Genomic DNA, 17,733 nt, shown 5'->3' with positions numbered 1-17,733 from the left:
TAAAAGATTCCATCTTTCTAGCAGGATATCTCTGTCCCTCTCCATGCTGACCCCAATGTGAAACTTAGATCTTTGCAAAGCTCTTCCTCCCAAACCAAAAAAAGTCACTCTCGCTAAGTAGTACGCTTTTGGGTGGACTGTACTACAGGTCTTGGAAAGCACCACCAGGCAGGACAGACTTCTGCTCTCTCTGTGCTCTCTTTTCTCCTCTCCTTCCCAAACCCCTCTCAGTCTCTGCCTCTGAGGGCTCTAGCCCATCCCTCCATTCCTTCCCTTCCTTAGAGCCTGGCGTTACTGGATTTCCAGGGGAAGGGCCTCATTCCTATCATAAACACTTGTCAGATTATATTCCCAACAAAGACTGTTTTTTTCTGAAGAGAAACTTGGCTACCAGCTAGTACAGTAGTATAGACTTCCCCACTTTGCTACCTTGTAGTTGGATGGACTTTGGGCACCACCCTCTTTTCGTAAATAAGGAGGCTGAGACTCAGACAGTTGAGTGAGATAAGAGGTGACAGCTGTATCATGTCGTGGAAAGACAAATTTCAGATCAGGCAGAATTAGTTTAAATCTTAACTCTGCACATCACTAGTTATATGACCTTGAGTAGATTACTTAGTCTTTCTGAGCTTTGGTTTCCTCCTCTGTAATTCCTACCTAGCCATTTTATTAGGAAGAATAACTAAGATAATGCATGTGAGAATGTCTTGTCCAATGCCTGACATAGAAGACGGGCTCTGCTCATGGAGTGTTTGGCCTGAAATTATGGACTGGTGGTGGCAGGCATATCTCTTGATGGCCAGGGCACTATCTGATGATGGCATCCCACTGTATCAGTCAGGGTCAAGCAGAGAGTCAGACCAGCAGGAGACATATACTAAGTGAACTTATTGCAAGGAATTGGCTTGTATAATTGTGGGGCTGGACAAGCAAATCTGAAATCCAGAACCCAGGCTGTCACGAAGGGCATGCTGGAACTCTCAGACATGGCTTGGAACTGCTGTCAATAGGAGGAATTTCTTCTCCACTGAGGAAACCCCAGCTCTGCTTTTAAGATCTTTCAACTGATTGAATCATGCCCACCCAGCTCATTAAGGGTAACCTCTTTCACTTAGAGTTAAGTGATTATGGACTTCAATCACATTTACAAAATACTGTTGCAGCAACACTTAGGTTAGTGTTTGAGTGAATAACTTGAGACTGTTACCTGGCCAAGTGTGACACATAAAACCAACCATCAAACTCACTAACCTGTGAGCTTTCCGAAGGCAGGAGCCATGATTCCATCTCTGCGTTCAAGCTGCCACTGGCAGGTGCTCAGTGGAAGTCAGGTTGTAGAGTCTCTTGAAGGTGCTCCTCAGGAGGTTGAATTTTATCCTAAAGGCAATGGGGAGCCATTGCAGGATCTTGAGCAGGAGTGGAAGGGATGTAGCCACTGCTTATTGCATGGAAGCCCTGTGCCAACACATGGCTCCTCTCCGAGGAAGGGGGGAATGGAGTCTGATGCCAGTGTTCCTCGTGGGTGGATTGCTCCTGCTGGGGAGGCATTTCTCTTGAGTTCTTTCTAAAGGGTAGAGACTCCCTGGGGAATGTGTTCCAGACAGGCTGCTAAATATAGTCCTCTGCCTTTTTACAAACCATGATATTTTACCCTGAAATTATGCCCAGGCTTTGGAGGAGAGTGCATCCCCTCAAATGTGACCCTGGGGGCTCCTTTCTTTGACTACTACTTGGGGACAGGGTAGTTAGATCATTCCCACTGGTGGCTGGATTGTGATTTGGACAATCACGTGCAGAGAGGAAGCAAGAACAGATGTCAGCCTTACTGGTGTCCCTGCCCTAGAGGCTTCTGTCCCAGGGAAATTAGCCGTGCTGCAGTAGACACGAAGCGAGAGCTTCTCACATCTTGATTAGAAAACAAAGGCCAAGAGATCTCATTTACTGCTATGCACCCAAGCCACTGCACGGCTTCCACTGCCTCTGACCCAGAGCAAAACCCCATCAGAAAACTTCCTGCTGCCCTGCTGATGCAGGGGTGTTACCGGCAGAGCCGAGTCCTACATGCTCTTGCTGATTTCCCCAGCAAAGCAAGCTCATCTGGCCCAGGATGGAGCCACCAAAGGGCCACCTGCAACCTTGAACATGGAGTAATGTATTAATTTCATCTTTCAATGCTCGGATGAGTGAATTGCCTCATATCCCCTCCCCTCACATAAAGACCTCATTTTTGCTTTTGAAAGAACTTAATATTATTTTTAATCACATCATTATTATAATCCTGAATGAGATTTTGGAGGGTTTTCCTGCTGCTTCTGGGGTTCCTTGAGGATGTCTGAAGATTCCCCATTGATTCTAGAGGTCTGTAGAGTGGAGCCTCACACCAGATCATACTAAACCCACGGACCAAGAGGCCCCCGAGAGGTTGTTCAGTTCATCCTCTGGTCCAGGGCTGCCCCAATCTGAGTGAGTTTAGTTCCAATCAGTTCAACCCATATTTATTAAATCCCTCCCATGTCATTCTTTGTGCATAAAAGGGTGAGCTGGATGTGTCCTCAAGGGGCACTGCTAAGTTGGGGAGACAGACTATGATGATAAGGGATGGTACAGGCAACACTAAAGATATGTCCAGGCTGCCAAGTAAGCCTGGAAGAGGGCACTGCATTCATTGTGGCTGGCACAGGGTTTCTTAGATGGAAAAACCTAGACTGAACCTTGAGTGATGAGTAAGACTTTCCATGTGAAAAGAGGATGAAGCGAAGCAGAGGAGAGAAGGGTGTTCAGAGCAGAGGGGCTAGAGTATGCAAAGTCACAGAGCTGAAAACAGCCTGGGTTGGGGCAGGAAACAAAGACTAGATTGGTGCCGCTGGAAGGCAAAGGTGTGAGACACATGGTAGGTATCCCGGCCTTTATCTGGGAGAGGGACTGGTCTGGTCAGACTTGGTTTATAGATACCTCTGTCTGCTGCACGAGGATGCTTTGCAAGAAAGCAAAACAAGAAGCAGTTAGAGGCAACCCTGCTGTGTAGGTAAAAGATAATGTGTCCTTGACCTTGGGGAAGAGAGGACAGATTAGGGAGATATTTGAGAGACATCATCGGGCTTTGAGAATTTTATACCATTCCCTCAAACATTCTGAAGCAGCACCCCTTATCGTGTGAAATTCTTTCTCCTATCTTGCCTGAATCTTTCCTGATGCAAGGTAAGCACATTCCCTAGTGCAGCCTTCACTTCTTTCCAGTGAGTGCTGCCTCTGTGCTGTGTCAGGGAAGTCTAGAACTAAGAGCCTTGGATGCAACCTCCATGTCTCTTTGTTGGATCAGATGCTTGTCTCTGATTCACCATAACTCAGGAAGAACGTGCTAAGCATAGTTGGTGTGGGAAACCTTGGTTTAGGGCTTCTGAGAGCCTTGGACTTCTCTCCCAGGCCTTTCATCCCCTATCTGGCATCCTAGCATTGCCCTCTGCATCTCAGATGAGCATGCCTACAGATTCCCTTCAGGGTCAGGAGGGAGCAGTATTCACTCAGATGATTAACAAGTCCAAATTGGGGTTCAGAAGCCCCAGTTAGCATGTGACTGCCAAAGTCTCCATGCCTGATGCAGGTCAAGCTCTTATCCTTGGTGGACATCTGTTTGCTCATCTGTCAGGGGAGCTAACCATACTGTCATCGCATGATTCTCACTGGAATCTGGAGGATTCAGAATGTGCCTAGGCTAGTGCCTAGGTAGGGCGAGCCACGTGGCGTGGGCTGCGAGGGCAATGGGCAGAATTTGACCACTTTCAGTTCCATCCCCTAAAGAACCTCTCCCTGTCTCTCACATTCTTGGGAGGCCCTGGAGCTGAAGGTGGGTGTGTCCAAGTAAAGCACCGTCCTAGATGCCTCTCATCTCCAGACAAGGGAAAGGAGGAGTCTGCTTTGCCCTGTCTGCTGTTCTCAGCCCTCAGAAGGAGGCCACAGCATTCTGAGCTCACCCTCCTTCCCTTCACTCAGAAAATACCTCACTCTTACTCTTGGGAAGAGGTGGATGGCCACTTGCTTAAAGAGCTCATCCTATCATGTGCTAATCGGAGCCCTGGGCCAGGAGCTGCTCATCTTCCCAGGAGGCTAACAATGAGATGTAAAGGTAAAGCTTTATGGACGGAGCCGAGCCCTAAGCAGGCAGCCCTGAGGTACTTAAGGCGGCTCCTCACAGCCAAACAGCAAGGAAATGGGGCTTCTGAGAATTTCCTGAGAAATCTAAAGCTCCTTTTAAATAGCAAGAAGACGTTCTGACGGTGGGGAGGGCATTTTCGGTTGCTACGTTTCGTTTGAAGACAGCCTCACTTCCAAGGCACTCATCTGTCCTCTGCACCCAGAGCTGGAGACCGTCTTTATAGGAAACCTCATATTGGTCTTTAAGCCCAGACCCTCGGCCTCCCCTTGCACACATGAAGATGAGGGAAGAGTAGTTTGAGCAGGAACAAGGTATGTTGAGGAAGTATCAAGTACAATTTCCTTACTCCAGAATGCAGTAACAAACGCTTTAGGCTTTTCTTTACATTTCACAACCTCCAGGAGCCCCCTGTTAGGTGGGGGCAGATATACTTTGGTTTTATCTCCATTTTAAGAATGAACAAGATGAGTCAGAAAATGGCAAAGTTTGTGCAAAGAGAAGTGGAGTAGGGATGAGGAAACATGGCTGCCCGTCATGAGTGCCCTGAGACCTGCAAGTGTCAGACCCTTCATTGGTAGAATGAACGACCAGGGTGTGAGGTCAGTGGTTTGCAGAATGGAATTCTTGGGACATGAGCGCCTCTGTGCCCATAAGAGCATGTAACGGAAGCCAGAACTCAAGAATTTTTATGCCAGCTTCAGTCAGAGCTCTCCACTTTTATCTCTTACATACTAAGATTCCACGTGGAATTTCATTTGAAGACAGGGTTTCTCAGTTTGAAAACCACTGAATTAAATTGTGTCTAAGTTCCCTTCCACTTCCAAAAGCTGTGACTCTCTTGAGTCAGGTCTCCTTGGTCATGATCCTATGCCCTCTCTACCCTTTCTCCCAGATGGGTGGGTGTCCATGGAGCAGGGCAGCGTCTCCTCCCTGGGCTGGTGGCCTGCCTCAGGCCAGTCACCTTTACTTCGATCAGAAGTATCTCCACCATGGAGATGGAGTGGGGATGGGGGACTTTCATCTTGGCATCTCCAGCGCTCGTCACGTTGTAGGCAGTCCTAAATGAGGGTGGGAAAGCTCCATTCCAAGTAGAAAGACTTTTAGAAGAACCTACCCTCCAAACAAATTACTTGTCTTGACCCTGGGCCTCTGGAGACACTGGAGACTCTGGAGCTGAAGGGAGGAGCCACTAGGAGACTGTTCTTAAGCTCCAAGATTAACAAGTTAATTGCTACCAGCTAGTGGGTTGGGGTGCCATTTGTGACAGATTTCTGCTAGTAAAGGAGATACGAATAGGGTCGTGGGTAATGAATAGTGCAGAGGGTGGTCAAAATATCTGGTCATCCCATGGTTCGCTGCCTTTGGAATCTTTCAGTTTTCTGCCACTTGCTTTCTTCTCATTTGAATATAAAGGGAGTTATGATAAAGGTGAGATCTCCTAGATAGCTTCAGTCACTGGTGACAGGGGGTGAGGGAGTATTGTGATCTCCAAATACATCTCTTTACTTCCAGTGTGGTTGTTTTCAGTTTTTCTTTTCACCGCAAAGCAAGGTGGTGATTTTTAGATGCTGGAGGTAACCCATGCCACCATAAAAATAAGGATCGGTGGACTCGTTGAGGGAAGCAGAAGTGAAGACATCACCCTGAGCTCTGCTATGACACTGGACCGAGTGCTTTGCCAGAGGCCATCACCACCACCAACTACCACCACGGTGCAGTGAAAATGACTTCCAAGTACTCTTTTTGTCTTTTGTTGTATCTTTGTATTTTTTGTTCAAGGCTCAAAGTCCTGATAAACAAGATGTAATTGGCTGATTCCTAAGTGATTGGATTAAGTCATACAGTTAGTCTCTGGTTATAAAAGTAGTAGAGGTTTCTGGGCCACTTGGCTTCCATAATGGGAGGTGGCCAATGAAAATAAGAACCCAAAACTATCCTCTGTCTAGATTTCACAAAATAAGAAAAAAGGTAAGTCCATGTAAGTAATTTGGGACATATAGTGAAACTACCAGCTAATGACCAAAGTTCTTTTCTCTTATTCCTGGGCACAGAGTTAGACTGCATTTCCTGAAGTTCCCTGTAGTTGGGTGTGGCATGTGACTGAGTGCTAACCCATGAATACATGGGGACGTGATGCCATTTCCCACGCATCACTTTCATGGATAGCCCTGTGCATGCCCGTCCATGCTCCTTTTCCCTCTGGCTGGCTGCAGTGGAGATAATCACCCAACGTGATCTTGAGAGCCATGAGAGCCGTATGTTGAAGATGGCAGATCCACAAGACAGAAGAAGCTTAGGTCTCTGAATTACCTCCTGGAGGAGAGGTGTCTGTCTCAGCTGTTAGGGGGAAAAGAAGCATGTTCATTATGTTGAGTCATGGAAGTTTTGATGTTTGCCTGTTATAGCTAGCATTGCCTTCAATGAATATTGAGTGTTACTACGGAAAGGGCTAGAAGATGGACAGTCAAGCCATTTACACATCTCCACCTTGAAGATAGGCAAGGTCAGGACGGGTGTTTGGGATCAGTCTGCAGAGGGTCTTGGAGGCCTAGATATCCAAAAATAAACATACGAAGTTGGATTCTCTTTGGTCATCATAACACCACTTGGAAGATCAGCAGTGCTGTGGGAATGTTAGGTGGACTCCTGCAGGAGGGTTCAGACAGACTGATTAACCCACCAGGAGTTGCTTTTCTAAGACAAGCAAGAATATCGGCAATTCACCCATTTGACTTGGCAACTTGAGGATGATCTAATGAGGGTGAAGTGGGGCTACTGCCAGGGCTGTCAAAGTGATGTGCTGAATGTTCGATGTGTCAGTTCCTCAAGGACCCTCATGGGTCCAGCATCCCCTATGCCCCTTGTTCCTGCCTCACCACCACGCACACTATTTTCCCTTCCTGGTCACGGTTCCAGAAAGAGCACTGGACTGGGAATCAGGGAAACTAGGTTCAAGTCCCCATTCTGCCATAAGTGGTTGTATGGCCTTAGGAAGTTTTATCAGTTCTCTGGGCTAGAAAATGAAGGTGTTGGACTCGATTGTTTGGTGATTTTTCCCTCCCACCCTATCACTCTGCTTAGATGGCTTTCTAAACGTGCTACTGATCTCTTGGCCCCAGAGCGGTAAATAAACAAGCTTCCCTGCTCTGTGTGATACCTCCTTGGGTGCCTTCAGCCCGTGCTTTCCCATAACCCAGTTTATCCAACTTGCCAATGGGCAGTGCTCCCGAGTCCCTCCCATGCTTGGCGTCGTGAAGAGTTCCAGAAGAGGAAGGCAACTCTGTCTTAGAAGAGCTCGAATCGGATGTGAGTCTCTTGACTTCTAATAGTAGCTTAGGGGGTTAGGGAATGGGCTGCTTTTTATGAGTCTGTCGTTTGGGGGGAGGGGAACGGGGATGCAAATCAGCTCCTCAAGAGCGCGAAACCAAGCCTTCTGGGTCCTAGTCAAGTGTGCAGGTGGCTGGGCTTTTGCCTGCGAAGATTTTTTTTGTGCTCTGAGGACCTCTTTAACTTCAAGTGAGCTTGTGCTTTCATGAAGGGCAGGGATGGACTTGAAAGGAGAGCTGAGAGCTTCAGCTGCCACTGTAGGGTGGGGGCGGAGGCTGAGAAAGAATCAGGGGTTCGTGCCTGTTCCTGGCGTCCACGCTGCCAGGTTGTTTGACCTGCTGTGGGGAAGGGACGCGGTGGAGGAGGCCCCCTCCCTCGCTTCCCCAGGCCTGTGCCGGCTTGGAGCAAAGAAAGGGCTGAGTCTTTGTCCCCTCTGTCTTCCCCACTCCAGGCTGGCAGGAGATTGTTCTCTGGGGGCTTCTCCGCTCCCTTCTCGGGGCTACTGAGGCCTCCCTTCCAGCTTTGTCAGCCTCTCGGTCAGTGTTAGGGTTACTGTGTCACGGGACACTTGGCTCCAGGACCAAAGGCCCAGGGTTAAGAGTGTGTGTGAATCTTGGTCAGGCGGGAAGCGGCTCCAAGTCTCGGCTTTAAAACAACTTGTTTTCAGAATACTGTGTGTGTGTGTGTGTGTGTGTGTGTGTGTGTGTGCCCGCGCACCACGGTGAGGGGGGCCATGGCAGTGGGGGAGAGGTAGAGGTCAGGACAGTGTCGTCATTTTCTAGGGTTGCTGTGACAAAGTACCAAAAAACTGGGTTGGGTGGCTTAAAAAAATACAAATGTATTGTCTCCCAGTTCCGGCTGCTGGATGTCCAGAATCAGGTGGTCGGCGGGCCTGCTGTGTCTGAAGCCTGCAAAGGAGCGCCCGGCCTGGTGTCTCGTGCCTGGCAATCCTTGGTGTTTCTTGACTCATAGATATATCACTCCAATCTCTGCCTCCCATCTTCACCTGTGTTTTCCCTGCGTGTCTCTGGGTCCAAATTTCCTCTTCTTATAAGGACATTAGTCACTAGATTAGCGGCCACTCTAATCCTGTATGAGCTCATTTTAACTTGATTGCACCTGCAGACCCGACTTCCAAATAAGGTCACGCTCGCAGCTGGCAGGGCTGAGGGTTTGAACATATCTTTTTGGAGGACACAATTCAAGGCACATCAGGAAGGTGCCTGTTTGAGGTTCTTATCAGCTCAAAGCTTTGAAGGAGGTGGAGCCTGAAGCATTGATCTCTTACTTCATATAAGCCTTGGGAGGGTGCAGTGTCCTGGCGCCCGCGCCCCGGAACTCATTCCTCAAGGCGTCATTCACAGTGAATCAAGAAAAAGAAAATGAGGGGCGCCTGGGTGGCACAGCGGTTAAGCGCCTGCCTTCGGCTCAGGGCGTGATCCCGGCATTCTGGGATCGAGCCCCACATCAGGCTCCTCCGCTATGAGCCTGCTTCTTCCTCTCCCACTCCCCCTGCTTGTGTTCCCTCTCTCGCTGGCTGTCTCTATCTCTGTCAAATAAATAAATAAAATCTTAAAAAAAAAAAAAAAAGATTTAAAAAAAAAAAGAAAAAGAAAATGAGAATAAAGCCACTCTCCTGTTTTGTTTTGTTTTGTTTTGTTTTGGTGAATCGAATTCTTATGAGCACAAACTGAATGGTGAGTGGCTGGCCTTTCTATGTGTCCCTTTTTTGCTCGTTCTTTCTGGTGTTCCTTGGGTTACTGTTGGTCATTTCATCTACTCAAGAAGAACCTGGTCCCTGAAGACAGGAGCCGTGTCTTTTTTTAAAATTTTTTAAGATTTTATTTATTTGACAGAGAGAGAGAGAGAAAGAGCGAACGCAAGCAGGGAGAGGGGGCAGAGAGAGAGAGAGAAGCAGGCTCCCCGCTGAGCAGGGAGCTCGATGCAGTACTCAATCCCAGGACCCTGGGATCGTGACCTGGGCCAAAGGCCGACGCTTAACCGACTGAGCCACCCAGGCGCCCCAGGAGCCGTGTTTTAAAGTTCCTGCACGCCTTAAGCATGGAACCTAGTAGAGAGACACAGAGTGGATTCTCCCTGCTTGAGAAAGGATAGATTTATTTTAAATTCCTTCTGCTCCTGTCCTTGTTGTGCCTTGAAGGTCATTCTCTCCATTCAGAGTGCCCCTTCTGAGTGAAGGATGAGGGCCCCCGGAGTCTTCAAGCCGGATGAGGGGCCTTCCTGTGCGAGGCCCTTGAGTCAAGTGGGGCTGTGGGAGGGGCTGGCTTGAGTTTGGTCCCATCATCAGTATTACGCTGTGCTCCCCAGAGCTCTTCACAGCTCCACAAAGACCTCCAGGCACATCATGCTTGGCCCTTCAGACCAGGAGGCCTCAGGCTTCAGAGTTCCAGGCAAGAGCAGCCCAGCAGGTCTCTGTATTTTACCCAGGCCGAAGGGCCTGCTGTGGCCTTGGAACCAGAAACAGAGGTGGGGTGAAGACCTGCAGGGAACTGGGGCTTCCTTATCAAAAAAGAGAAGAAAATAAATAAATAGAACTTGATAAAGCCAATAGCGTTCAGCCTTGGGAATGGTATTGGCAAAGCCAGCAGGCTACCTGCATTATAACCTTTTATCTTATTTCACACAGTTTGGGGCATTTCTGATTGTATTAAGGCCCAGACTCTTGCTCTTAGCCAGTTCCCCCGCGCAAGGACTATGGCTGCTGTAAACATATTCGGAATTCCTAGGAAAGCTGAATGGGGGAAAGCAAGTGGAGTGGCATGGTTTCTCTCTGGTCCATTACTTAGCTCTTGTCAGACCTGCTGGCTGACTCTGCCCCGGTTGCTGGTCAGTCCTGCCATTATGCTTTACTTTCATACCTGGAAAAATACACTGTAGGCAAAAATTCAGTTTTAATTGACATATAAAAATGTATAGTTTCAATTTTATCCGAGTTTGCTCTAGGATCAAGCCTGTTGGGACATCCCATGAAGCAAAGCTCTGAGGGGTCAATGGCAGGAAGACTGGGGACTAACTCTTGAGTGGGGAGAGATGCAGCCGCTCACACTTATTTCAAGGGCAATGAGCCATCCCCAGAATGGAGGGATTATAGCCTCCATGGAAAAATAGCCATGGCCTTCCACTCCGATTGCCTTCATTCAGCCCCCATGGTCTGATGCCTGGACCCTGGGGTTGCCAAAGAAGCATTGTAAGTACCCAGGGTCATTTCTAGCTCCTCCGAGAGGCACAAAGAACCTCTCCTGACAGTAGCCTCGGGCTGGTGTTGGCTGCTTCGGCAGCAGGTTTGCTAACGGGAGTTGGAGGTCTGGGTCATGGTCTTGGCTTGGAAGGAAGCAGTGCTGGTCACCTTGGCGGTGGCCTTGGTATTGTGGCTTGGCTGTGGAAGCCCTGCCCGCTGGGGTTCGTGATGCAGCTCTGGGCCCAGTGTTGGCCGGAGCCCCTTTTAGCTTTCTGATGCCCTCGTTGACAGAAGCAGCACCTTGGGGGGGGGGCTTGGGGGTCACCAGCAGTCATGTAGTGACAGAAGTGGGCATTGGTGGCATTGCTGCCATCTGGGGGCACCTAGAGACACCAGCAGAGCGAGCCGGATTTGCAGCATAGGAAATGGCACTGGTGCACGCAGCTAAGGCGTGTTCTGGGAATCCACGAGGCCCCGCCAGGCCATGCCTGGATGGAGTGTAAAAGGAACGAGAATTCCCACAGACTGGAAGGGTGTGAAGTGAAGAGTCCTGTTTCTGCCTGTGGTCACTGAGTCACCCAGGAAGGCTGCTAGAAGGCTCAGCCTGCAAAGCTGGAACATTCCCCTGGCACCTTGACGGGACCGAGGCACGTGTCGATCAAACCAGATAGCCAGGAGTCTCAAAGGGAGATGATAATTTTTTTTTTGAAGGCAGACTTTCTAAAAATGTAGAGAAGGGGCTGGACATCTATCCTGATTGAGAGGACCAGGAGACATGGGACCCCAGAAGAGAGAATGTGCCAGAAGCAGAGCTGGGCATGTTACCTTGACATTGCAGGCCCAGCTGGTGACCTCGTCAGAACCTCAGGCTGATTATTTTCTCTCTACCCCAAGCCCTTGCTCTGCTCTTCACAAACTGCTTTCTTTTTACTTTCCAAAGCCAAAGGAGTATTGGCATGAGTTGTTCCCACAACTCAATTTAGTTTCTTTCAGTTCAATTCAACAAATATTTATTGAGTGAAGCAGTCCTGAGAGCCTGGAATGCAGAGAACACATATATGAGAGACACTGCTCTTGCTGCCCACAGGTCTGTGATTCCTGTGGTGATGGAGGTGGGGTAAGACCGGCACGGCCTGCCCCCGTAACGCGCACACACCTGTCAAGGGTCTTTGAGGCATATTGGGAAAGAGAAGGGGTAATTGAGGAAGTCCCAGCATCCCTCAAGGAGGCTTGCCGAAGACACTCTCTCTACCCGCTGTAGAGGGAGGAGTGGGGGGGGGAGGCTTACTTTGCTTGCTCTGTGCCTTTGTCCTCACAGGGTAACTCAAGGCAGTGGGAGGTTACCAGCGGGCTGGGGTAAGCAGATGATGTTATGGGTTGAACCAAAAAGATATGTTCAAGGCCTCACCCCTGCTACCTATAAATATGACCTTATGTGGAATTAGAGTCCGAACATAATCAAGTAATGAAGTTAAGATGAGGTGGCCCCTAGTCCAGTGACTAACGTCTTCATAAGAAGAGGGAAATGTGGACACCAGCAGACATGGTGAGAGGAATTCCATGTGACGACAGAGGGAGAGGTTGAATTGCTTGCAGCTGCAAGCCAAAGAATACCAAGGAATATTCCAGCAGCGACTGGAGGTTGGGAAGAGGTGAGGAAGAATTCTCCCCTACAGGGCCCAGGGGGAGCACAGCCCTGCTGACTCCCTGATTTTGGACTTCTGTGAGACAGCAAAGTTCGCACCCGCTGTGTTAAAGCTGGAACCAGGTACCACTCTTCACTTGGCTGCGGGAAGAAGCTTATCCGGGGACTTTAATCCTTCATTGGGATCTCATGGTTGGCACACCTCAGCCCCACTCTCCCTCTCCTGTCCTCAGGACTGTCTTTGCGAGTGTCCCCCCTTGTTCCTTGTTCTTTTGGTGGTTCTCCACACATCCAAAATGCCCACAGGGACGGGTCTTTCCCCAGGATGTGTCACCGCCCTCCAGGAGTTCATGACTTCATGCTTGGTGGATTCGCGGTAGAGTGACATCCTGAGTGAGAGCCTTCAGCAAGACATTTGTGCCTCTCTGGAGCTGGACGGTGGCTTGGATGGACATGCGCACTCCACGTGTGGCACCTTTGGCTGGTCCCTCAGTGTCCACTGCATATTTCCCAGTTGCCCACATCTCTCTCTCTCTCTCTCTCTCTCTCTCTCTCTCACACACACACACACACACACACACACAGACACACACACTCAGTAGTGCTCAGAACCCCTATGTTCTCTCAGCTAAGGGTGGCAAACTCAGCTTCAGATTCCAACTGAACTACACATGCGGTGCTCTCTCTTGCCTTGTCTGGAGCCCTGTGCTTCCTATGACATGAGCAATTCATAAAACAAACAACTGTTCGTGACGGATTGAGAATGGGAGCTCTTTAGCGTGGAAGACCCTGGCAGGGTTTTAGCCTGTATTCAGGCTGCACGTTTCTTCCACTCTGCAAGCCAATGAATTGAGCGGATGCTTGGAGTTGAGCACGACTGAGAAGTGGGAGATCCTATTATTGGACTTAGTGACCCGGGAATGGAGAGAAAGGAAAATTTTTTTGTCCTCCTTTTTTCCCCCTTAACCTGTGATTTCTATTTCCATCTCCCTTTAGGGATGGCGCCATGCTCAGGTCCGCGATCACAGGACACCGTGGCCCGGCTGCATGCCTTTCCCCACAGCACAGAATCCCAGAATTGGGGGGCACAGGAGGGAGCGCCCCCTCACCGGCTGGTCTGCTGTGGCAAGCTGGCTCCCCCACCCCAGGCTTAGAACAAACGCCCTTCCCACCCCACCCCGCAGCTCAGCTCTGTTCAAATATCTCATTTTCTCTCCTGGGCCTTCCTACAAATCCTCTGTTTATCCTGCTCTTTCTCCCACCTGCTGACTGGCAAGTTCTTTCCACCCTGGAGTTGAGGCTCCCGGCCCACACCTTTGCCTGCCTGTGCTTCCCATCTACTCTTTTGTCTTGATACCAGGTCATTTAATTTTTGATTGTAGGGCATTAGATGGGTTTAAAGATATCAGTTCATCGCTGTTTAGATTCCAGTCAAACCCTCTTAGTATCTCTGCTGTTAAAGTGCCCTGCCCTGACTGCCCAGCCTGCCGGAGCCTTGGGCCCGGCCACTTCCCGCTCAACCGCCAGAGGCGCCCTTGGTGCTGCCTCGGCCTCCGCCTCCAGACCCCAGATGGACCTCCAGACCCCGCCTCCAGCTCTGTCAAGCTGACTTTTCTGTCGGTTACTACTAAGCTGGAGATGGCAGGTCCTGGCTGACCAGGAAAGTAACCTAAGGTTCCTGGAACCTCTTCTGGGCTTCGGTCAGTCTCCCCTTTGGCATAAAGAAAGTGTGTGGGGTGAGAGGCAGTGAGGGAGGGGAGGTCCTGCTTCTCGTGGGGGGTCCGGGAGTAGCAGGCTATGGCCGGACCCCACGCACTGAGAGCCCTGAGCAAAGTATCACTGTTGGAGTAACGTGTGGTTCTGAGCTTTGTTTTCACCTCTCCCTCCCTCAGTGTCTTCATCCATAAAATGGGGATGATAGTGTCTAGCTGAATAACATGTTAGGAAGAATGAATTAAAACCTCTATGTGTATATACATTTCTTTGGCTTTTCTATATTTCTACATGTATAATATATATGAACGCGTATATAAACATGTATATATGAACAACTACATCTGCTGCCTGGTAAATGCTAAATAAATGTTATTTATCCTGATCGTAATCGTGTAGGAAACACAGCCTTAGAGATATAGGCCCTCGGACTCCATGATGTACTTGTATGAATATGGCCAATTATTTAATGCTTTATTATTATCATTTGCTATTTATATCAAGCTTATATATTTTTTATCATATTATTATTCTTCTGGGTTAGGTGTTGTCTTTGAGCCCACATACTCTCACTGGGAAGTGGGGTTGGAAATTGCTGTTCGGCCTCCTTCAGGGGGTCCAGCAAGACGTCAGTGCGTTTCGCAAAGGGTTGGCAAGCGCAAGGTGGCGCTGCTCTCGGCAGGTATGTGGCAGACAAACAGCCAGCTGCGTGGACTCTGCCCTTTGCCCCCCCAAGCCTCTCACGCACCCTGTACCCTCCATGCCCACACTGGGACTCCCCCAGCACCCTCCTGCGCTAGGAATCTGGTAGTACTAGTAAACCACAGTGATCACCACTAGTCCTTTCCTACAGGGAATGAGGACAGATGCTGGCCTCCGCAGTTTTCAACCAGTTGTGTCACTTTGAGGAAGTGCTCACTGCTCTCTGATTGGTGGGGTTCAGCCAGATGACACATGGGCTCTGCAACCTCGAACACGCTATGAATCTAAGGTTCCAAGGAACACAAACAGGTTCACAGGACAGATGTCAAGTCTGGCTTTCTCCAGAGTTTGGGGACTCATCCTCAATAATGACACTGAGGCCATAATCCTGGGCAAAGCCTGCTGGCTGCATCGGCCAGCCCGTGGTCAGCCTGTGGTCAGCCTGGTGGTCAGCCTGTGGTCAGCCTGGCGGTCACAGGATGAGCCACAATGACAACACCTGGCAGTGGGTAATAAAATAGATGACTAGAGGGGACATGTGCAGGACTCAAAGAGAAATGACCTTCCATCCTGCTGGTGGGGACATGGGGACACACACCTTTCCAGGAAAGGTCCCTGGCCAAGGAGGGGACACTGGATACACCCAGCTATGTCAGGGTGAGTGTGTCTCTTTCCTTCTTTGGACCTTGGCACCCTCATCTGTAAAATGGAACAGACAGTGGTAGGAAAAGATCAGCTGTGACGCTCTTTCCAGCTCTGACACTCTACAAGTTCATTATTTCCTTTCTTCTAGGTGCCCCTGGCTAGCAGCCCAGACTGAGGCTGGTCTCTGTGTAGGATCCTTTTACCTACTTTCTTACCAGGGCTTTCATTCATCTTTATTCTCTGGTACAAGATAAATGTATGCTCTCACCTACTTAGGAGACTCTTTTGCTCCATTTTTCTTCCTAAACACTTAAATAAATGAAATCTAGTATGTAAAGTGCTTCGCCCAATACCTAGCTCATAATAATGTATTCACATGTATATGTATATGTGCTCCTAATATATGTTTTCCTCTAACTTTTTCTTCTAGCCTAAATATCTATGTCATTTAAAATACTTTTTATTTTTTTTAAAACTCAGGACTACTTAGCTTGTTCTTTGCAATAAGAAGTTCTCTTTCAGGGGTGCCTGGGTGGCTCAGTTGGTTAAGCATCCGACTCTTGATTTTGGCTCAGGTCATGATCTCAAGGTCATGAGATCGAGCGCTGCAGGGCTCTGCACTGGGCGTGGAGTCGGCTTGAGATTTTCCTTCTCCCTCTACCTCTGCTCCCTCACTGCTCTTGCCACATCCCCCCCCCCCAAAGTTTTTTTCAAAAGTAGTTCATACATTCAAGGTTGCAGCAGGCTGGACCCCAGTCACTTTGAGGTGCCCAGCACCACGTCAGATTTAAAAGCAAGGGTCTGTCTTCAGATTTGACGAAGTCCCCAGGAACACATGTTTTCTGGAGATGCAGCCCTTGCTCAGTACTGAGGGGGTGTGCGTAGTTAGGTTGCTGATACGCAAAGGGATGGTTTGCCTATGAGGCCAAAGAAACTCAAAATCTGACTTTGAGCTGTTGGATGTATACTTTCCAATAGTGCTTGCTATTCCAAGTGAGAAAGTACAAGTTCTTCTCAGATGGGGCTTGAGTTTGCTTCTCTGAATCTAAGCTACCATCAAATTGGAAAAAAAAAAAAGTGATCTGGACCCCCAGTCACCCTGTGATAGTAGTGAGGAAAGCAGGAAGACTTTACTATTTCTGAGGGCTGTTCCTTCCCAGATGCCTAGACCCTCCCCTGTAGCCTCACATCCGATCCTCAGAACATGTTCTAAGTGGAACAGAGCCTGAAGTAGAGATTATTGTTCTCATTTTTGGGAAGAGGAAATGCAAACTCAAGAGGCTGCTATAAAGAGGTGATAAACGGGAGGAAGACTGGTCTTGGGGAGAGTGGCAGGTCCCTGGTTGGACCCAGATTAGAACCTGTGTTCTGTGAGCCACCTGTGTGCAGCTTACAGAATTTTTACAGACTGACTCTTGAATGGGGGTAGGAAGACTCTAAGATAAACTTAGCCTGGATCCAACAACTCTGATCTTCTTCAGAAGCCTCACGAGGGCACATCGCCTTTGTATTTGTTTGAAGCGCACAAGATTTTCTACTACTAACAGAAAGATGTAGAACATACCATGGCAGAACAAACCAATAGTTTGCACTCTTACGGCTGAATAGGGAGCGATGGGGAGCCAGTAGGGTCTTCTGTCTCCCATGACAAGGGAGCTTTCTACCCATGTTGGGGCTTTCTTCTTCCTCTGTATCTACATCTGGGAATCACACTCTAGCTACTTGAAGAGAGGAAGTCAAAGGAGGGTGGGGAGAAGACTAGAATAAAGAGCACTGGTTGGCGCTTGCCTCTTAAGGAAAGAAGAAGAGGACAAGAGATATAAAAAAGGGAGAGGTAAAAAACAGAAGAGAGGAGAAGGAGAATGACTCCAGACGCAAGAGCAGTAGATACCACACTGGTTGATTTATGGATGTTGAACTATCCTTGCCACCCAAGAATAAATTCCACTTGGTCCTGGTGAATAATCCTTTTAATGTACTGTTGGATCTTATTAGCTAGTATCTTGGTGAGAATTTTTGCATCCAAGTTCATCAGAGATATTTGTCTGTAATTCTCCTTTCTAGAGGAGAACATAGGCAGGAAACTTTGACCTTGGCCACAGCAACTTCTTGCTAGACATGTCTCCAAAGACAAGAGAAACAAAAGTAAAAATGAACAGTTGGAACTTCATCAAGATAAAAAGCTTTGGAACAACAAAGGAAAGAGTCAACAAAACTAAAAGGCAACCTATGCAATGGGAGAAGATATGTGCAAATGTCCTACCAGATAAAGGGCTACTATCAAAAATCTATAAAGAACTTATCAAACCCAACACCCAAAGAACAAATAATCCAGTCAACAAATGGGCA

The 17,733-nt window shown here is 48.6% G+C and overlaps 1 long non-coding RNA gene across 1 annotated transcript in view; it reads left to right on the top strand.

The window, feature by feature from the left end:
- The window catches only part of LOC103668424, a 63,715-nt gene extending 49,800 nt beyond the window's left edge, over positions 1-13,915 (top strand). Inside the window, exon 4 of the long non-coding RNA XR_005836378.1 lies at positions 13,321-13,915. This is a non-coding gene — a long non-coding RNA (uncharacterized LOC103668424). The remainder of the gene's footprint in view (positions 1-13,320) is intronic.
- The last annotated feature ends 3,818 nt before the right edge of the window (positions 13,916-17,733 follow it).

This window comes from Ursus maritimus, unplaced genomic scaffold, assembly GCF_017311325.1.
Source record: "Ursus maritimus isolate PB19 unplaced genomic scaffold, ASM1731132v1 scaffold_2, whole genome shotgun sequence".
NCBI lineage: Eukaryota > Metazoa > Chordata > Mammalia > Carnivora > Ursidae > Ursus > Ursus maritimus.
The sequence above is the reverse complement of the archived record's forward strand: the minus strand, read 5'-3'. Positions and strand labels throughout refer to the sequence as shown.